The sequence below is a fragment of the Mobula hypostoma genome, chromosome 20, assembly GCF_963921235.1.
Source record: "Mobula hypostoma chromosome 20, sMobHyp1.1, whole genome shotgun sequence".
In the NCBI taxonomy this organism is placed as follows: domain Eukaryota; kingdom Metazoa; phylum Chordata; class Chondrichthyes; order Myliobatiformes; family Myliobatidae; genus Mobula; species Mobula hypostoma.
In genome coordinates this window covers 15,053,648-15,071,394 of record NC_086116.1, presented here as the reverse complement: position 1 = coordinate 15,071,394, position 17,747 = coordinate 15,053,648, and the positions used below count along the sequence as shown (strand labels likewise).

At 41.8% G+C, this 17,747-nt stretch overlaps 1 protein-coding gene across 3 annotated transcripts in view; it reads right to left on the bottom strand.

Moving 5' to 3' along the window:
* Positions 1 to 5,656, bottom strand: part of eps8a (EGFR pathway substrate 8a, signaling adaptor) — a 226,022-nt gene extending 220,366 nt beyond the window's left edge. For 2 of the 3 annotated variants that reach the window (XM_063072450.1, XM_063072452.1), the window contains exon 1: positions 5,282 to 5,458. The gene's annotated coding sequence lies outside the window, so the exon portion shown is untranslated. Of the gene's footprint in view, positions 1 to 5,281; positions 5,459 to 5,554 lie in introns of those variants that run through there. The other variant, XM_063072453.1, reaches the window with a different exon arrangement.
* Positions 5,657 to 17,747: the final 12,091 nt, after the last annotated feature.

Sequence of the window (17,747 nt, the reverse complement as noted above, 5' to 3'; positions counted from 1 at the left end):
CACAGCCTGTACAAAGTAGAAATAATGTATGTACAGTGTAGTTTCACTTAACAGAATTGGGAAGATTAAGCCAAAACCGATTTGTAGAAAAAAATCCGCAAGTACACACATGCGCACGTCATGTATGTGCACATCACGCATGCGCACACAGGTGCCCGCACAAGGTTTCATGGTCATGATAGTCTTTCTCAGGGTAAGCACAAGTGTCCCGTATTTGACTGCTACTTTTGTCCCTTATTTGGGTGTGAGACAGTTGGCAACCTTACTTGAACACTAACCTCCCCCCCGCCCCCCATCGGCTGGTCCGCAAGAATATTGTCAATATTAAACTGGTCTGCGGTGCAAAAAAGGTTGGGGACCCCTGGGTTAAGGCATTCGACTAGCTATCTGAAGGTCATGAGTTCGAGCTCCAGCTGAGGCAGCATGTTGTGTCCTTGAACAAGACACTCAATCACACAGTACTCTGGACGACACTGGTGCCAAGCTGTATCGGCCCTTGCCCTTCCCTTGGACAACATCGGTGTCATGGAGAGGGGAGACTTGCAGCATGGGCAACTGCCGGTCTTCCATACAACCTTGCCCAGGCCTGCACCCTGGAGAGTGAAGATTTTCCAGGCGCAGATCCATGATCTCGCAAGACTAATGGATGCCTTTAACAAACAACACCATCTTCAGACAAGGGAATATGTGTAGCTAATCACACTTTCAACTCCAACTCCACTGTTGGCTCTTAAAAATACATCCTGAAATAGAATATCTATGGAATGTTCTGCCACAGACTGCGGTGGAGGCCAAGTTCGTGGGTACATTTAAGGCAGAAGTTGATAGTTTCCTGATCAATCGGGGCAAAGGATAATGGAGAGAAAGCAGTTGTATGGGGTAGATTGGGATCCGGGATCAGCCAAGATGGAATGGTGGAGCAGACTCAATGGGCTGAATGGCCTAATTCTGCTCCTATGTCTTACGGTCGAATGAAGCTTCTACTCGATAGAGCAATAGATATGAACTAAACTCCCAAAATAAATGTTGTGTACTTGGACTCAAAAAGACTTGTGTTAAGTATTAATTACTGTCAACTTGCATATAGCTAAATCTTCATTAGTGAATTTGATGAGCTACAATTTGTTGTAGCAGGGCAATGTCTTATGGAATCTCTTAATCATATAACAGGGAAGGTAATGAAAGCAGAGGTAGTTATATCAATCAAAGCCTAGGCAAATTATACAAGGAATCAAAAGGCACTTAGAGTATCAGAATGCAGTATTATTAAAGTTAAAACCTTAAAAATATCAAGAAACATTTGGATTAGATAGGGTAAGTAGCAAAGCTATTGCAAGAGTCGTCACATCCAGTGGCTAACGATCCAAAATTGAGATTGACCACTCAACATGTTTATATCTCCAGCTTCAGGATAATGCACTCTTCGCCTTCAGATCAGCTGAGAACATTCTCCAGTTCCTTCCTTTCCACTAATGTTCACTCCCCACTACCAATCTCCACATCACATCAGCGAAACCATGCTCCATTGCTAATAAAGAATAGTGATGAAATCTGTGACTGTCACACAAATAGAATCAGTATCCCGGAACTGGAAAACTGTTGTTATTTGCACCTTCAAGAACCATTAAATGGGTACTATAGCAACAGTGCAAAAGTGATATAATCATGACAAGTGTAGCAAAAACTGACAAGGGGAATAAACAAGAACATCTCTTTTCAAGAATAAATTAATTCATATTGTTGCATGGAATAGGCAGATTAAAGAATAAAGCAGGTAGCAGAAACAATTAATAAATCACATGACATGTTACACATTGCCTGAAAATATCATAGAAACAGATTCAACAATAACATTCAAGAGAGGCTGGATAAATACCCGAAGGGAAGAAAACCAAAAGGCTATGGTAAAAAAAAGAAGTGTAATTAATTGGATAACTCTTGTTCTAAGATCTATACTAGTAGTTTTAATAACTATGCTGCTAGATTTAATGGTTGTATACAAGATTTAATGTTTCTATCTTGTCTGATCCAAGTGCTCACTGTGATACATGATTCATTTGGAGTAACCACAGAAATGTCTTGCAGCATAGCTTATTTAAACATTACATTAAGACTGTAATTGAAATAATGCATGCACCTCTAATAGCAGTTTTTGGAGTCAAAGAAGTGAATTTACACAAAGACATTCTAAATTCCTAACTTCACAACTGACAACAGAACCATAGAAACTTAATCCTCTTCAAGTAAGATTAGAATTTAAAAATATCACTAAAATATTGTCAACTTTCTTGAAACTATGTAATTCTATCTTAACTAGAATCTTTTCTGAAGCTAAAGCAAAAATGTGATTGATAAAAAGGCAACAAAATTGAGTTTCTTCTCAGTAACTTATCATTACAATAGTGTATAGACAACAAAATTACGTCCCTGAAGAACTTTACTCTTAAAATTTCAGTAACCACAATCAGAGAGGAATCACCAAAATATGACTAAATATTAATATAACACAAAAAAAGAGAAATAAATGGGAAACTAATGAGCAAATTAAAGGCTTTGGAATGAAGAATCACATCTTTAAAATGATAAAAACCAATGAAGCACTGTGTAGTTTACTTGGCAATCTTTCCCCTACCAGCTGCTTTTGCCAAGTGGTTAAGAAATGTAAAAGGAGTTTCCCGTGACTCTTCTTAAGAGCAGCTTCCCAAATACATTCTGATTAAATTCATGTAAAAAGGAACAACAAAATGGCAACACGAAGCAGGTGGTTTAAGTAATTATTTTTAAGCTACAAACCACTCAGAACATGATTTGTGTTTAGTTTTAAATTACATCACACATTACTAATCTCAATAATTATTAATCCAAACAAACAATATCTTCCAACCAATTGGTAGAATTCATAACAGCTGTGGACATTACTTCAAAACTCAGTGTTTGAATGCAGTAAAGTGACAAAAAAGATTTGAAGAATATCTTTTGCACATACAAAATGCCCCATTGGAAGTAGTTTGAAACATGAAACAATTTGGAATTCCACCAGAGACCATAATTCTGTAAGAGATCCTTTCGATAACTTCCAAAATAAACCCAAGAAAATTAATACATAAAAACACTGAAATAAAACTAGAGGAAATTTACATTTCCTGAACTAGTTAATGGTATTTTTTTATTTGTTCGTGTGAGGTAGCCATGGCTGGCAAGACCCTAATTTGCTGCCCATCCCTAATTATCCAAACTGAGTGGATAATGTGCACTATTTTCCTAGCACAGCTTCAGACTCAGTGATCAGTACATTGTGGATTCAAGCCCTGTGCCATGTTCAAGCACAATAATTTAGCCTGGCACTCCAGAGCAGTTCTAGAGAAGTGCTGCACTGCCATAGATGCTGATGGCAAATTAAATTTCTCATGGATACAAAAGATCTCATGCTCAATTTCAAAGAGGAACAGGAGAATTAATCCCAGTACCCTGTCCAACTCTGGTCTTCCATTCAAAATTACTAAACTAAATCACATTTGTGAGAACCTGTGCTATACAAATTGAGTGCAGTATTTGCTACATCACAGCACTGACGACACTTCATAATTATTTCCAAAGGCTACAGGGTATGTTGCAGGCATCCTGTGGTTGAGAGGTATGAAAAATAAATTCAAGCCTTTGTTTTCCTTCCAGCATAGAACTGATTCTCAGAAGACTGGGGATTATGAAGTTTCAGATTGAAAACAAATTCCTGCAGTTAAATTACTAACACTCAAGTCTCCTCACCAGTCAGATCTTTCCAAAACACTGATTTCTATTCCAATTTTAGATCCCCTCTTACAAAGACGCAATGCAAGGTAATACATGAAGCATCATCTCTTTTAATCAGCATTTACAGAAAGAAAATGAAAGCAACACATTATATCCAGAGGTGATAAACAACCTCCCTGGATTCAAGCTATTTTCAACCATCTGCAATTACATTGAGAAAATCCAGCCAGTAATAAAGTTCAGGCTAATTTAATGTTATTCTGAAAACAGTTTTCTGCACTTCAGAGTACCTTGTATTAGCTGATTATAGTAACTCACTGACAACTGTCAAGCAATAGAAGAAAACCTAACAGAAATTAAAGCAAGTGTAAAACCCAATTCCTATGTAATTTATGTTCTTAAAATAGGATTTAATACAGGGAGATATTAAATATCTATTTAGCAAAGACAAACCTCAATGAAAAGGATGCCAAAAATAAGATTTCTTTAAAAAATTGAGCTATTATTATTTATTTAATCCAGATTAAGGCAACTGCATTACTTGTAAATACACCCCCCACATTCCCAATACACAATAATACAATATTCGAGGAAGAACGATAACATCAACCATATTTTCCTACATTGCGATGCACAATAGCAAGGACAGGATTTTTTTAAATGGCAAGGATTGCATAAAAAGGATAATCAAGCTAATCTGATACAGCTCAGTGCAACCAAAAGATTCAGAAAATTTCATGGCTAGTTTACTGGCCAGAATCCCAAAGGTGAGAGGATAGGGGAATCTGGTCTAATTGGGAGGTGAGATGCAAGGGTGGAAGGAATGGGGAACGATGGAGCCAGACAGGGTTGGGAGGTGGAAAGGAGGCAGGAGGTGGCTGAGGGAGGAACACCAAGATCGGCAAGTAGGAATGGGTAAGAGGAACTGAGGAAAGGGAACGGGAATCAGATGGAATAGGACTGAGCAGGAGGGGTATCTGGGAAAGGAGGATCATGGAGATGAGGAGGGAGATAGATTAAAAAGGGGGATATTTGGAATGAAGGACTGATAGAGAAGGGTGGGAGATGGATGAGGAGAGGAATATGGGGAGAGGGTGAGGGAGAGTATCGGAAAAGAAGAAATAGGGAGGAGGTGGGGATCGTGGAGAGAGAAGAGGGAGGGGAGAGAACGAGGAGATGGAGGAGGGAACGGAGAGAGACGGAGGGAGGAGATCGAGGGAACGGAGAGAGATCGAGAGAAAAGGAGGCACTGGAGAGGCGAGGGGCGATCGGGGGAGGAGGCGGCACTGGAGAGGAGAGGTATCGGGGATGGAGGCTGGGAAAGTTGGTTGAATGGGGAGAGAGGTAAGCTTGTGGGGAATGAGAGGCGGAGGGGTTGGGAGAGTTGGAGCGGGGGTGGTCAGATGGAAGGAGATGTTGGGTGGTGCTGGGATCCCAATCCCACTACTTGAAAACCCCTCTTGCAAAGCGGCCGCGGGTTCTGAGCCGAGACCAGCAACCGGTTCCCACCCTCCCCTCCTCGCCTGCTCACCTCAGCGGCCGATCCGTGCCCTTCCCTCGGGCCGGTAGCTGGCGGCCGGTGCCGGTGCCGGTGCCGGTGCCGTTCTCACCTCCCGGAGCTCGCGCTGGGGCTCCCAGTCGCCGCCGCCGCCGCCGCCGCGAGCCAGTGCGCGCGCCCGCCCGCCACCAGCGTCCGCGCCGCAAGCGCGCGCCTCCCGGGCGCCACCTACTGTCGGGGCTCTCATCTCTCGTGTACCTCGACCCGCAGGGCAGGAGGCAACTCCAGGGCAGAGGGGTCACTCACCGGTCCGTTTCGGAGGCTCCTCCAGGTTGCCGTGGATGAAGGCCGGCGTGGTGTCCCATCTGAAGGCGAAATTGCAGGGGGTGCTGTTCCGATACACCTCTGACCTTCCTAGCACGGTTGGTTGGTAAGTGCTGCTTTTACGGGATGCTTGGCTACAGGTGACACTTCTGCTGCGGTACGAAAGACACTCATTGCATTACTTAGCTTGCGGAGCATGTCCTACAGCGCTGCAATTTGCAACGCAAAATACAGACATATAAAACACATTATAAGCATAAAAGATTCTGAAGATGGTGGAAACATGCGCAAAATGCTGGAGGAACTGAGCAGATCCAACTCTGTGGAGATGTTTCAGGTGGAGACACTACATCAGGATTCAGATAACAAACATAAACTAATTTGATCGCACCCTCCCAGTGATATTTCCTTTCTTCTACTCACTCCCAGTTCCCAGCTCCATCTTCACTAAAAACTAACCTGTCTTGTCTCTATCACTGTTTCTGACGGACCTGAAATATTAACTCCGCTTCTCTAAGCAGGATTATTATGTGCACATGTATTGCTGTTATAGCTGCAAGCGAGATTTTTTCAATGTACCTGCGAGACATAGACAACACACAGAATATAAAACGTACATAAATTGTGCATACAGGACAGTGACGGGAGAGGGAAAAAAGACTGTAAAAACAAAACCTCAATGTAAAAGAAAGGCACAATCAGAGATAAATCCACTGTAATGCAAGAAGACATGACCTGAACGGTGAGAATCCTTGATGATAGATGCCATCTCTTAATGACGGCACCTCCTGTAGATGCTGTCAATGGTGGGGAGGGGTGCGTCTGTGATGGACTGGACTGTGTCCATCACTCTTTACAGCCTCCTGTATTTCTGTGCATTAGAATTGCTGCACAGGATTGCAAGAGGCTACAGATAGGATGTATCCAAGTCAGGATAATTTCAACAGTGCATCTGTCAACATTGCCTGACCTGCTGAGTGTATCCAGCATTTTCTGGGTTCTTTTTAATTTCAGTTTTCCAACATTTTGCAAGTTTACACTTTTGATTTCCAGCCAGATCAGAGAGCCAGTTGTGAAGCCCACCATTTTAACACTTCTAAGAGGTTCTAGACATGCCCTCTCACATTTCAAGCTAAGTTGCCTGTTGGCAGTTTCAGAGAGACCCTCAGACCTTTCCACATACAATCAAAATGAGTGGCCAGCAAGTATAAGGAAGGAAAGAAAGTAGCTGAGAACCAGGCAAAGACAAGGTCAAAGATAACTCCAGTAAAACTTTGATAATGTGGCATCTGATTGTTTGGAAATACTGATGACCCAGCATCTGCCTCACTTATTAGTCTGGAATATGAGCTCAGGATCCAGAGTATAACTAGGCCCTGTAGTGAGATCCAGGTCTCCAAAGTGGGGTCCAGAATGTGCACAGGTGCAGCTGAAGTTGCGGTTGAGGTTCTGAATAACTTGGGTCAGGAACTTGGATAGGTTTGCAACTGAAGCTGGGTCCGGAATCTTTACGTATTTCCTGGTTACCTTAAACTCTCCTGGGCTCATTGAAAAAAATTATCATGCTACAGTGTAAGATATAAAAACAGAGAAATATGCATGTGTTTTGCACATTAATAGGAATAAAATCTAATGAATCAAAAAATCCTACTGTAATTCTGTCCTTTCTCACTTGGTGCAGTACCTTCCCACTTGTATCCATAAAACCCCTGATGCCCTCCACTATTCTGTTCCCTGGTACCAACAGGTTCATCTTTACCATGAATGTACCAACCCCTTACACCTCCATCCCACATCAGAATGATCTGAGGGGGTCCTTGCTTCTTCCTGGAGCAGAGGTCCAATGAGTTCCCCTCCACAAGCACACTAATTTTCCTGGCTGAACTTGTTCTCAGTACAAATAGTACTGTTCTTAGTATTATTTATGTATTTAATTATTATCATTTTTTCTTCTTGCACAGTTTGTCTTCTTTTGCACATTGTCAGTCTTTGTGCGTAGTTTTTTCCTCGATCCTGTTGCATTTCTTTGTACTACAGTGAATGCCTGCAAGGAAGTGAATCTCAGGTTTGTATATAGTGACATACAATATTTGTACTTTGATAATAAATTTACCCTGAACTTTCAACTTCTTCAACTCCACTCACCCCCTCCAGACGAAAGGGATATTAGCCACCTTCATGTGGTCAATGTCTGATTCTTCCCTTTCTTATCAGGAAGCCTACCAGCTCCAACAATTACCTCAATTACTCTTCATCTCACACTGCCTCCTGCAAGAGACCTGTTCCATTCTACCAGTTCCTCAATGTCTGAGGATGTTTCTGAAAGGCCTTTCTCCTCCTGAACAATGGCTTCCCCTCTACCATTGCCTTTGACCTCATCTCATCCATTTTCCATGCTCCTGCACAACAGAACAAGGATAGAGTTCTCCTGGTCCTCATGTTGACCCCCTTCACCACCAGTAACATGTCATTCTCCTCAAGCTGCACCAGCTTCAAAGAAGCCACCATAAGATTCATCTTCTCTCCTCCCCTTTCAGCACTTTGCAGGTACCACTCCTTTTGCAGCTGTCTGGTCTACTCTTCTATTTCCACTAACTGCATCCCCCACCCCCCCCCCGCAACTCCTTTAAGTCACTTTTCTTTGCAACTGCAGGTGATTCAGCGTTTGTCCTTTCACCTCACTTATTGACCAGATAAGCTTGTTTTCAGTTTATCCCCATGGTCACCTGGTTTTTCCCTACCAGTGATATTTTCTCCCCCACCATCTCCACAGCCCAATGCGACACACAAAAATACTGAGAGAACTCAACAGGTCAGGCAGTATTTATAGAGGGAAATGAACAGGCCAAGACCCTTCATTAAGGCTGAAGGGTCAGATCAGGCACACAAATGCCAAGATTTCCAGGATCTGCATTCTTTCCTGTGTATCCATTCTGCAGCTCAATGACCTTGTTTAGTCTCCTTCTCTGTGATGAAGAGTTTTCAATCTAAAGTGTTTGTTCTATTTCCCTTCCTACAGATACAGCCTGATCTAATGTGTCTTTCCAGCATTTCTGGTTTTTGTTTCAGGTTTCCATCATCTGCGGTCATTTTTGTGATTTTCAATCGAAAGATTCTGCTTGTCCAGTTCCACCAAAGGTCCAGATTATCAGAGTTTCACTGTATCTTGGAAGGAGAGCATTATGGCAGAATGTAGACTTTAAGGGAAGTAAATCTTCAAGGCAATCTCAGATTAAAGGAAAAATTAAATGTATTCAAAACCTCAGAACAACCGAAAGGAGAGTACAGCCAATGATGTCCATTTGAAGTGTAGCCATTTTGTAATGACGAACTGCAGAAGCACAGCTGATGGAGCAGGGAGGACAGAGAACAAGTTGATGGTCATTCTATATACGTATGTATGCCTGAGGGTATGTGAAGAAGAAGCAGTTGGACTGTTGCTGGAGTGGAGTGAGGGAATAAACATCAAAAAGTCAAGATAGAAGGAGTCAGCAAAGTCTGACAAGAGACAGAGTGATCACTGACTTGGGCTGCAGCTTTCTAGTTGAATTTTTTGGTGCGTGAAAGTTCAGACTTGCTGACCAGAGTGCTACTAAAATGGAAAATAAAATCTCTGTGAAAGACAAATAGAATCACCGTTATAGAATCGTCATGTAGTCATGCCTTAAGAAAATGGCCATTCATCTCATTGCATCTGCCTGCTCCTTATAGGGCCATCTTGTCAGTCACATTCCCCTGCCATTTTACTCAGTGCTTTGCAACTTGTCTTATTTGAAATGCTTTTCAAATTCTCTCGTGAAATCCATGATACTTTCCACTTTGCCACCCTTAGTACAGTTGCTTCCCCAAGCTATCAGTGATCAAGACCTCCACCCATTAACCCACCCCACCGCAATTCTCACCTCCCCTACTTTATCATTTCCTGTCAGAGTATGTACAGATACTCCTGTACCAAGCATCACTTTATTTACATACAATCAGTCAATGTACATAAACTAATCTCATGTATTTATTTTATTGCGTTCTTTGTGCTTATTGCAATTTTTTTATGCTGCATCAGATTCGGAGTAACAACCATTTCATTCTCCTTCACACTTGCGTCCTGCCAGATGTCAATAAAAAAATCCTGAATCATGAACCTTTTTGACAGTGAATTCCAGATCGGAATCACATCCGCATGATAAAAAGTTCTGTGCATTAACCTGCCAGCACATGCTTGGGATGGGGGAGACAACTGGAGAGCAAACCAAAATTTTAAAATGTCGCTAATCGATAAAACAGCTGCTAAAATGGGTCTACACAGAAATACAGTACATATATCACTGGAATATTCATGAACTATTCCCCCATTCACCCTATCTCTAAACCAGTGATACTTTTATATACCTCAAGCAAATCTGCCCTCAAACTTATTTTCTCTCAAGGAAAACACCCTAGTTTCTCCTGTTCTAAACTTGTGCTGAAATTTCTCCCGTCTCAGTAGAATTTGAAAAATGTTGAAATGGCAGCTGATGTTTTGGAAATGGAAGAACAAATCAAATAGAGCAGGTAAAGGTGAATTAAAGATCAAATAGTTTTCAAAGGCTCTGGATTTTTAGACCGAACCCAAACTGTCAAGCAAGAAGTTGGCACATGTATGCCTGGAGAAATATGATTGTTTGAAGAGGATGGCTTTGGTTCTGCTGATACTTTGCTGAACAAATTGTGATTAATCCATTCCTTAATGTCAGTCAGACAAATGAAGAACGGCAGCAGCCATGGGGATGGGAAGACAATGAGGTGTAAAGGTTAGCATGCAAGAAACCTGATCCATAGTTTTTGTTATTAATCCCACTGTAAAACAATAGTTCAGAAAGTGCAATAGACCAGGAATGAAACCCTGGAGTACATCCGAGGTAATCTTCTGGGCATGGAAGATAAATTAACTGTAATAGTTTTAAGGCAACATGGCACAGTTGCTTAATAACTAGTGCTGACGTCTCACACCTCAAGGTACTGGGTTCAAACTTGACCAAGGGTGCTATTTACGCAGACCCTGCCTCTGAAACTGTGAGTTAACTGCCACGCCACAGATACATGCTGGATTGGCAAATGTATGTATTTTACCCTTTACTGCTGGTTAAAGGCAAAAAGATCAACGGGAAACTAATGAGCATGTGTAAAAGAGAATAAGTTACAGAGATACAAGGTATTAAGGAAAACTGTAATGGGACTAACAGAATTGGTTGCCTGAGCCAGCTTGAATGCATTATACTGAATACTTTATACCCCAGATGGGGAGAATAGTTTATGTCCAGGAAGGGGTAGCAGCTCTGGTAAGGAGCTTGCCGTGTCCATTCTAGGGCAGCTCAGTCAACTTTGGGCTCTGCTAGATGGACACTCAGCTCTCACATGTGGCTCCAAGTAGCTATTTGCATGCGACAGTAACCACACCCCGGTACACCGCTTTGACAGGTGGTCTAAACCAGGTGAAGGGAGCCAGCAGACCTCATACCCCGGTGAGATAGGGACATGACTATGAAGCCATACCTGGTGGACTGGACAGATGAGATCAACAGTGAGATCCAACAGCCAGGAAGGCTATTGTGGAGAGCAGAGGGAATGACAAGGCACAGAGAAAGTCATGATCACACACTATAACCAAGGAAGACCCTAGTTTGTGACAGCTACTTGTACCACTGGACCCAGACTTCCAAGATTGGGAGAGTGGAACTTGTTGTGTCTGCACAATTACATATATATTAAATAAAAGCAGTATGCAGGAGATGGCTTTAACTGGTGTATTCACATTGCAACGAGAGAGGGAGAACAATGCATACGCGTAGACAACAGTACATGTGCCAACAACAGATCATTATGTGGTGCTAAGGGGAGACATTGCTGTAAAAGTAATAGATGCATACATTACACTTCATCCCCCTTTAGATTAATGCAACATAAAGCTGTCTATGTACAAAACATTCAATTTCCCTTTCATAAGAACAGTGGGAGGAGAGAAAGCAGCGCGCCATGCGTGCGCAGCCCTCCGGTGAAAAATAATATTGTATCCATTAAATAGGGGCCGTGGACAATTCTGACTTGATGGAGACAGACATGAAAGCACAGGGGAACATCTGGAAAAAATTTCAGAAACGCTCGTTCGCTGCTGTCGTTACTGTGTGGTCCGGAATCTTTAGGAGGGAAGGCCTCAAAATCCCCAGCTTTGCCTGCTGTTGGCAACCGAGATGGAGGTCAAATCGCTCGGATAGAGATGGTGCTCAGTACTCTGTGTCGGAGAGCTGATCAGAGCTCGAAGTTTTCGGATGACTCAGAGTCGGACTGTGGTCGGGTATGGCAGGGAGAGTTTTTCTTCCTTCTTCCGTCTGCGTGAGATGTGGGACATTTGAGAGACTTTGAACTTTTACTGTGCTCATGAACTTCTTCATCAAGTTATGGTATTGTTGCACTGTTGTAACTATATGTTATAATAATGTGGTTTTGTTAGTTTTTTTCAGTCTTGGTCTGTCCTGTGTTTTGTGATATCACACCAGAGGAAATATTGTATCATTTCTTAATGCATGCATTACTAAATGACAGTAAAAGAGGACTGTGTGCCTTCATAATCTAAATCTAAATAAACCCATATTCCAAATAAACATGCTTTCACAGTAACAGTCCATATCTAACTGCACAGTTCTACAGGCATCAGGCTTGGTAAGTGTCTTGTCTAAGATAACACTTTGTTTCCTGTGTCACGTTGCTGTCAGTGATATGATCATCACTGGGAGGTAAGTCTGTTGAGTGTAATATGTCCATCTTCTTGGATGCAGTCGACTCGGGTGTGTTCTTCAGTTGAGCATCCAGTATCTAATCCATATGACATCTCCATGTCTAATCTCCAACATCCACTGTGTACATCATTGGTCCAGTTCTTGTAGCTATCCTACTGGGTGTCCACTTGTCTTCTCGGTATTCACATACTAGGACCTCCTGTCCAACCTCAAAGCTCCTTGCTGCTTCATTTGGCAACTAGCTGGACTGTTTACTCTGTACCTCCCTCCAGAGGTCTTGTTTCAGGAGGTCTAGGTGAGATCTCAGGATCCTGCTCAGGAACAGCATTGCAGGTGTTTGATTTGTCGTTGCATATACAGAGTTCCAATGCACAAAAAGGAAATTGTCCACCTTGTGCTCTAAAGAAATGTTCTCCTTGCCCATAGCTTTAATGGACATCTTGAAAGTTTGGATAAACCTTTCAGTTTACCCAGTCATTGCTAGATGATGAGGGGCTGGCTTGAAATGTCTTTTCCACTTTAAAAACTCTCCTGCATGGGTCTCCTGTTATTCTTGGATGTAATGGCACAGCATGTTTCTACTTCCTTAGCCACTTGTGGAATTTGGCATGCTTTGACAAATTCTATAGATGTGTGGTGGAGAGTATATTGATTGGTTCTATCATGGCCTGGTACGGAAACACCAATGCCCTTGAACAGAGAATCCTACAAGAATATTGGATATGACCCAGTCCATCATGGGTAAAGCCCTCCTCACCATTGAGTACATATACATGAAAGGCTGTGGCAGGAAAGCAGCATCCATCAGCAGCAACCCCAACCATCCAGGCCATGCTCTCTTCTCACTGCTGCCATTAGGAAAAATGTACAGAAGCCTCAGGACTCACAGTTTCTTTCTATATTTGCACAGTTTGTTACCTTTTACACTCTGGCCAAGTTGGTGCCATATTTCACTGATTCTGTTATGGTTGTTATTGAGTATGCCCGCAAGAAAATGAATCTCAGAGTTGTATTTGGTAAATTATGCACTTTGATAATAAATTTACTTTGAACTTTTAACTAACAGACAACTAGCACATACTCAGGGTATAAATACCATGAAAATCAGCTCTTTGTAGTGGAAGCAGAATAATTTACAAGACAATGACAAACGTAAGTTAATATGGGCATAACATAAAGCATAAATAACAGTTGTGTAATATAAACTGTAATAGAAACGTAATGACACTCGTGTAAGACCAAGGAAAAACATAATCCAAGGTGGTGGTAAGATATTTTAGTTCAGTTCAATAAACTGATGGCAATGGGAAAGAAGCGGTTGTTGAACTTGAGGTGTGGGTCTTCAGGCTCCTGTATTTCCTGCCTGATGACATCATCGAGAAGAGGGCATGGCCCAGATGGTTAGAGTCCTTAGTGATAATGTTTCCTTCCTGAGACATCGCCTTTTGCTGATGTCCTTGATGGAAAGGATCCTATGGAGGTTTATGAAAATGATTCCAGGAATGCAAGGCTTATCATATTGAGGAGCTCTTGATGGCTCTGGGCCTGTACTCACTGGAACTTAGAAGAATGAGGGGGGATTTCATCGAAACCTATCAAATGTTGAAATGCCTCAATAGAGTTGATGGTTCCTATGGTAGGGGAGTCTAAGACCAGAGTACACAGTCTCAGAATAGGGGGACATCTATTTAGAATGGAGATTAAGAGGATTTTCTTCAGCCAGAGAGTGGTGAATCTGTGGAATTCATTGCTACAGGCAGTTGAGGAGCCAAGTCATTGGGTATATTTAAAGCAGAGGTTGATAGATTCTTAATTGGTCAGGAGATTGAGGCTGAGAGGGAATGGATCAGCCATGATGAAATGGTGGAGCAGAGTCAATGGGCCAATTGGTCTAATTCTGCTCCAGTATCTTTTGATCTTACGGTGCGGAGAGCTGTACACATGATGGAACAGGCAGATGCCACCACTCTCTGTAGCATTTAGTTTCCTTACCAGGTTGTGGTGCAACCAGTCAGAATACTTGCCTTTGTTCATCTGTACAAGTTTGTCAGTCTTCAATAACATGCTGAATTTCCTTAAATTTCTATGAAAGTTGAGGTGCTGGTGCACCTCATTCATTGTTCCATCTATGTGCTACGTCCTGGACAAGTCCACCCAGGAAGGTCAAGCAGTTCACCTTATCCATCACAGACCCTTCCAAGATGATTGTCGCATGTTCGCCAGACTTCCACTTCCTAAAGTTCACAGTCTGTTCCTTGATCTTGCTGTCGTTGATAGAACAGGAACAGGAATGGTACAACAGGTCTTCAAACCTGTTGTATTGAGTTTAATTTGTTCCAATATTTACATTTCAATTCAAAACCAAGTTTGTTTCATTCTCTCCAATACAAAGTTCACAGCATTGCCAAAATGTCTTTCTTGCCTGCATTACAGCAAACAATGAAATTGTATAAATAGCATCCATGGATCTATTTTTGAAAAGGGTTAAGATGAATAGAAAATAATATGGCTGACCTACTTAGTCCACAAGGATTCCTTTGCCTAATTCATCACAATGCACCCTTTCATTAAAATATCTATTTCAAACTATAAAAAAAGAATCTGTCAGTCACAGTTTTCAGGGCAAAACTAATGCGTTCAACAACACAGATTTTCTTTATTATAATCAAGTATAACCAGCTTTCTTTGATGGAAAAATTACAGCACTGCAGAAAATATAGATTTAATGAGAACTTTTAGGATTTGGTATTTGTCTTTATTTAATAACTTGGAAAAATATTATAGATTAGGACAGATGGTGAAACCAGATAGACAGTCAGGCCTCATACTTTTTGATTCAATAAATTGATTTATAGTCACTAAATTTTCAAATAGAGGAACGTTACAAGTGCAAGATGGGGCCTTGACTATGTCAAACTTCAAAAAAGATGGTTTAAAGCAATGCCTATTTTACAAACTAATTGAGAAAGGAATACAATAAACAGAAACAGTGTGGCAATGAAGAAGGAAAGAGCTGAAGAAATAAATGACCCAGGTGAGTAAAAATACTAATTTTTGAATTTGTATTGAAATTGGGTTGTTTTATCTGGAGCGACAGAGGCCAAGAGACAACTTGATAGAAGTATATAAAATAATGAATGGCCTAAATTGGGCAGATAGTTGGAGCATTTTTCCCAGGATGGGAAAGCCAAATACCAGAGCACATAGCTTTAAGCTGGAGGGGGTATCTTTAAAGGAGATTTACAAAGTTTTTTTTAATAGAAAAAGTTAGGTGTCTGGAACATGCTGCCAGGAGAAGTGGTGGAAGCAATGTTTAAGAGGTATTGAGACAGGCAGAGGAACAGAGAATGGAGGGACATAATTTTCATAAAAGAAGAACTAGTTTGAACTACACGATGTTTCTAAGAATTACAAGTGGAAGGAAAAACCATATTTATATAACTTATATAAAGGATGTCGTATTAAACTGATGGAAGGTCCAATAAAAAAGCAATGGAATTTACTTTTAGGATACTAGTTCTGTTGTGTACATACATCTATTGATGCTTCTGGACACATCTTCAGTGATGTTCCTGGAATCATCGGGTGTTTCGGGTCTTTCAACATCATACAACCTCCTCCAGGTGACCCAGCCGGGGCTGTTCAGACCCCAGCTTGTGTCCAGATGGCTAGCTACTTATGACTCCATGGCTCCCCTCTTTTGAGCCACAGCCATCTTGAGGCCCTCTCTGCCGCATCGGTGGTACTGCGGATGGCTCTCCTCTTCCTCTCTCCCTTGATGCCCAAAATGCTGAAGGCTCTAACTAAAGAGCGGGCTACGAATCCCCAACAACCAACCTCCACTGGGAGACACCTCGCTTTCCATCCAGCCTGCTGACAGTTGCTGACCAGTCCTGCATACTTGGAGAGCTTCCTTTCAAAGGCCTCCTCCAAGTTATCTTCCCATGGGACTGTCAGCTCCAGCAGCACCATTTGCTTAGTAGACTCAGACACAAGGACAATGTCTGGTCGCAGGGTGGTGGCTGCGATATGGTTGGGGAACTTCAGCTGTCCTTCGAGGTCCACCAACAGCTGCCAGTCCCTTGCAGAGGTCAGAATGCCTGCAGATGTTCTTTTGGCAGGTATTGGCTGCTCCCCAGCTCTGACAAAGGCAATGGTCTGCTTGGAGGGTCGGGACCACTTCGCCCACTCAACTCCTGTGCTGACAGCTTCAGCGATGGTCTTCAGGACCTGATCATGCCTCCACCTGTACCGTCCCTCACTAAGTGCCCTTGCGCAGCCGCTGAGGATGTGCTCCAGGGTTCCTCGCTTGGAGCACAGTGGGCACACAGATGACTCTGCCTTGTCCCATGTGTGCAGGTTTGATGGGCTTGGAAGCACATCGTACACTGCCTGGATGAAAAATTGGATGCGGTGTGGTTCGGCTTTCCAAAGATCAGCCCAGGTCACTTTCCTCTCAACCGCATTCTCCCATCTTGTCCAAGCTCCCTGTTGCTTCATAACATTTACTGGAACTCTGTTTTTTTTTATACATAGATTATTAGAGTGTTCTTGCCTGAATCAGTAAGTTGTTTGGTTCCAATTCCATTCTAAAGACTTAAGCATAAATCTATGCCAACACTCCAATCCTGTGCTGCTGGCAGGTCCTATTTTCTAGATGAAATGATGAATCAAGTTTCTATTTTCTCTAGAAGTTAAGAACAGCATGCATTTGGAGGAGAGTATCTGGGTCAATATTTATCCTTTAACATTATTAAAGCTGCAAGTGCTTAGTTTAAGAAAGAGAGTATGAAAAACATCCTTAAACATCTTCATAGTGAATTGGAAATACTTTCTCAAAATAGAGAACAGAAACATCTTCATAATTTTCATATCTTGTCATGGAAAAATACAATAACCTTTTTATCTATGAGAACTGTGCCATGGTCTTATGCAATTACTCATCTGAATCATTTATTTGTGTAACTGAATGGGTTGCTTATTCACTTTGTGTGGTATTGAATGCTAACAATGTGGTGAAGATTAACATCAACCTCCAGTCCATAATCTGTTTGTTTTGCTCAGTTTTATAACTTGCCACAGCACAATTTAAACAGGGCAGTTCTAAACTACTAGTCCCATGACTAGAATATGACAAAAATCTATAGAAATGCCAGTCCTTTCACTCGTAGTAAGTGTGTTCATGAAAGGTAACAGGAATGAAGTTTCTAACAATGAGATAACTAAAAGGTGAAAAACGCTGGATGGAATCGTTAGGATGACTTGCCATTGTTTAGTTTATTCTCATTAATGTGGAGGAATTATATGACATCTGATAACGGAATTTTATCAATATCTATTACAAAAGGCCATAGTTGATGAACTCAGCATAAATAACACAATACCCACTGTCATTATTCCGGAAG